This window comes from Schistocerca cancellata, unplaced genomic scaffold (assembly GCF_023864275.1).
Source record: "Schistocerca cancellata isolate TAMUIC-IGC-003103 unplaced genomic scaffold, iqSchCanc2.1 HiC_scaffold_78, whole genome shotgun sequence".
NCBI classification, from domain to species: domain Eukaryota; kingdom Metazoa; phylum Arthropoda; class Insecta; order Orthoptera; family Acrididae; genus Schistocerca; species Schistocerca cancellata.
The window spans coordinates 12,501-17,500 of NW_026046139.1; positions in this window are offsets into that span (position 1 = coordinate 12,501).

A 5,000-nucleotide genomic window follows, 5' to 3' on the forward strand; every position below is an offset into this window, starting at 1 on the left:
GACCACCCGTGCTCCCAACTGAGCTTGCCGCTGCCGACAGAGGCCCGGGAGCGTGCTGTCGTGGCATTGCCGGCGGGAGACAACACGCGCCACCTACGGTGACCGGCAGCTCCAACGCCAGCGCCACAGAAGGGCAAAGGCCCCACGTGGGTGCCGAAGCGAACTCTCCCAGCACAGCGCACGTGCCAACACGTCTGCACAACTGCGATACAAACCACCAGCGAGAACCGCTGGGGCGACCGAGCAGCAGACGGCGTCGCGGCGCCGAGTGCCGGGCGGCGGCGCATCCTCAACGCACACAGTCCTCAGTCGGACCAGCACACTGCAGATGTCCACCGCGCTTCGCACCGGGCCCGCGAGGACCCACTTTGGCCGCCCGGCGCCGCGCGCAGGGTGCCCCGGCGCGCAGCTGCGCCGCCTGCCGCGTCCGTCGGCCGGCGCGCCTGCCACTGGGCGCCCCCACCAGCCGGCTGTAGCGCGTGCGCCCACGCACCGCGCGGCCAGCACGCCGGGCGGCCCCCCCTCACCGGCCGGGGACGGTCCCACCCAGCCACCGCCGCGTATCGCTTCACACACAGATTTGCCCTTACTGATTTACCTCCAGCAACAACAACCGCACCACAATGGGTTTACCAGTTGTTCATTTGCGTAACGTCACCAGCAAACGTAGACGTCCATCCCAGTTTGCAAATGCAACGATTATTGCATACCTGTCTGTTAGGTGTCACGACACACTACGTCTGCCCACATACACGCAACAAAATGTGCACGACTAGAGAACACGTGGGAGGTGGCCCCCTACGTATGCGATGTCCATTACGAGACCGACTGTCAACCAGCATCTGTACCATGTCGCAGATGTGGAACGCGGTGCACCATGCTATCACACTGTGTGAGAAGAGACGACTACGTTTGAATACACGCGCCACTACATCAACAGACGGCTCATGCTGATCGCCATCCAGGGCGTCCGTTAATCCCACACGTCTCTATGGCGTACCACACTGCAATGTAGCTGTTATGGGGAGACGGCACGTGGCTGAGTGCACAACATTTGGACCGTATGGTTCGCTGTTGTTGGGCGCAGTCGTTGTACGGTCACACATGTGCCACAGCGTATCATGCAGTACATACGGACCTATGTGCAGTACAATGTGAGGGTTAAGCTTACGACATCAGCGGACAGTGGACACAGGCCGTACCACGACGTAGACTGAGCGCTTCGACATGCGAATGCCAGTGAACAGCTGCGAAGGGCATTGAACACGCAAGCACCTGAACGACCAGCGTGCGAAGGCAGGGGGGAGGGTGGGGGCGATGTACATCCTGCAGTCGTCCACATTACAGTGTACAGCGGGAGCATGTAAAAAGTAAGCAACACTTGCGAAGTGTTGAACATGAAACGATACACAAGAGGGTGGGCGGTGCGAGTAGCGAACTATATTCAGAGGGTTGTGGTTAGACAACACTGGATTAATGTAACGTGTCATATGCCAATTACAGAGCAGGTTAAGGCACAACTTGGGTTAGGTTAAGGCACAACGTGGGTTAGGTTAAGGCACAACTTGGGTTAGGTTAAGGCACAACGTGGGTTAGGTTAAGGCACAACGTGGGTTAGGTTAAGGCACAACGTGGGTTAGGTTAAGGCACAACGTGGGTTAGGTTAAGGCACAACGTGGGTTAGGTTAAGGCACAACGTGGGTTAGGTTAAGGCACAACGTGGGTTAGGTTAAGGCACAACGTGGGTTAGGTTAAGGCACAACGTGGGTTAGGTTAAGGCACAACGTGGGTTAGGTTAAGGCACAACGTGGGTTAGGTTAAGGCACAACGTGGGTTAGGTTAAGGCACAACGTGGGTTAGGTTAAGGCACAACGTGGGTTAGGTTAAGGCACAACGTGGGTTAGGTTAAGGCACAACTTGGGTTAGGTTAAGGCACAACTTGGGTTAGGTTAAGGCACAACTTGGGTTAGGTTAAGGCACAACTTGGGTTAGGTTAAGGCACAACTTGGGTTAGGTTAAGGCACAACTTGGGTTAGGTTAAGGCACAACTTGGGTTAGGTTAAGGCACAACTTGGGTTAGGTTAAGGCACAACTTGGGTTAGGTTAAGGCACAACGTGGGTTAGGTTAAGGCACAACGTGGGTTAGGTTAAGGCACAACGTGGGTTAGGTTAAGGCACAACGTGGGTTAGGTTAAGGCACAACGTGGGTTAGGTTAAGGCACAACGTGGGTTAGGTTAAGGCACAACGTGGGTTAGGTTAAGGCACAACGTGGGTTAGGTTAAGGCACAACGTGGGTTAGGTTAAGGCACAACGTGGGTTAGGTTAAGGCACAACGTGGGTTAGGTTAAGGCACAACGTGGGTTAGGTTAAGGCACAACGTGGGTTAGGTTAAGGCACAACGTGGGTTAGGTTAAGGCACAACGTGGGTTAGGTTAAGGCACAACGTGGGTTAGGTTAAGGCACAACGTGGGTTAGGTTAAGGCACAACTTGGGTTAGGTTAAGGCACAACGTGGGTTAGGTTAAGGCACAACTTGGGTTAGGTTAAGGCACAACTTGGGTTAGGTTAAGGCACAACTTGGGTTAGGTTAAGGCACAACTTGGGTTAGGTTAAGGCACAACTTGGGTTAGGTTAAGGCACAACTTGGGTTAGGTTAAGGCACAACTTGGGTTAGGTTAAGGCACAACTTGGGTTAGGTTAAGGCACAACGTGGGTTAGGTTAAGGCACAACGTGGGTTAGGTTAAGGCACAACGTGGGTTAGGTTAAGGCACAACGTGGGTTAGGTTAAGGCACAACGTGGGTTAGGTTAAGGCACAACGTGGGTTAGGTTAAGGCACAACGTGGGTTAGGTTAAGGCACAACGTGGGTTAGGTTAAGGCACAACGTGGGTTAGGTTAAGGCACAACGTGGGTTAGGTTAAGGCACAACGTGGGTTAGGTTAAGGCACAACGTGGGTTAGGTTAAGGCACAACGTGGGTTAGGTTAAGGCACAACGTGGGTTAGGTTAAGGTAGAAATTGCGTTACATTGCGGTACAAATTGCGTTACATTGCGGTACAAATTGCGTTACATTGCGGTACAAATTGCGTTACATTGCGGTACAAATTGCGTTACATTGCGGTACAAATTGCGTTACATTGCGGTACAAATTGCGTTACATTGCGGTACAAATTGCGTTACATTGCGGTACAAATTGCGTTACATTGCGGTACAAATTGCGTTACATTGCGGTACAGATTGCGTTACATTGCGGTACACATTGCGTTACACATTGCGGTACACATTGCGTTACACATTGCGGTACACATTGCGTTACACATTGCGGTACACATTGCGGTACACATTGCGTTACACATTGCGTTACACATTGCGGTACACATTGCGGTACATTGCGGTACACATTGCGGTACATTGCGGTACACATTGCGTTACATTGCGGTACACATTGCGTTACATTGCGGTACAAATTGCGTTACATTGCGGTACAAATTGCGTTACATTGCGGTACAAATTGCGTTACATTGCGGTACAGATTGCGTTACATTGCGGTACACATTGCGTTACACATTGCGGTACACATTGCGTTACACATTGCGGTACACATTGCGTTACACATTGCGGTACACATTGCGGTACACATTGCGTTACACATTGCGTTACACATTGCGGTACACATTGCGGTACATTGCGGTACACATTGCGGTACATTGCGGTACACATTGCGTTACATTGCGGTACACATTGCGTTACATTGCGGTACACATTGCGTTACATTGCGGTACAAATTGCGTTACGAATTTGGTTAAGTTAAGGTGCAAAATGGGTTAGGTTAAGGTGCGAAATGGGTTGGATTACAGTACACAACGTGGTAAGAGAGTGTGTTGGGGGGGGGGGGGGCCGAGGTTCGTTGGTAGTGATCATTGTAAGTGAATGTCTGAGGCAGCTTCAGTATGTCACAGCAGTTATGTCTCGTCAGGATGCGCTTTTCGCTCGTGACTGGAGGCGCGCCGCGTCTGTGGTTGCGGCAAGGGAGCGGCAGACCTGTGTGATTCATTCCTGCCATTGTTTCTGTGCCGTAACAGGAGGCAGTGTGGTGGTGTTGGGTGCACCCCTGTGTAGGACATGTGTGGGTGTTGGTGGCTTATCTGAGCAATTGTGGATGTCGGACGGGTGGGATATTCTATTTTAGAATTGGACCCCCTGGTGTGGTTATCATAGTGTGGATGGTGTACTGTGGCGGAGAGGATGCACCGGACGTTGGTCCATGCTGGTGCTTACATATTGTATCTGTGTCTGTTACAGGCAGAGAGTAATGTGTGATAGAGTGTCTCGCTGATGTGTGGTTCATATTGTGTGCACAGACTTACAGCATGTATAGGGACAGCGGGAATTTGGCATATTGGATATAACTCTTCGTGAAACGCAAGATATAGGGGTGGATTGCAACGTACGAGTGCGGGAAGAGTCCGCCGTTCATCCGCTGGAGTTGCGATTTCGGCGGTTGGGGTGGGGCACGTGCGGGTGCGGGTGGAGTGATTGTCGGTTGACTACTTCGTGCGACGCAGGCACTGGCGTTCGGGTTCCTGTGGTGGACAGATTATGCAGGCTTTGTGGGTGGCGTCGGAAAATGGGTACTGTGGGACCTAGCGATGTCGTAGTCGGGGTGGCGTCTCATAGATGGCGGTATCGTCGGTGCAGCAGGTCATGTTTCGGGAGACTTGCAGATGGCGGTATTTAGTTTTCGTGTTGCGCGCGACATGGTGGACGTAGTGTCGTCCGATTCGCGTAGATGGGGCTATTGCATGTGGTTTCGTCACATTGTCATAGATGGCGATGCTGTGGTTTGGCAGTATGGTTGGTGTAGTTCCGTTGGATTCCTGTAGATGGAGGTGTCGTTTCTGGGCCAGACGGCAATGTAGTTTGGTCACATTCTCATAGATGGCTGTGTTGTGTCTGTGGGTGGCGGTGTCAGCGTCGTCCCATAGAGGGCGGTATGGTCT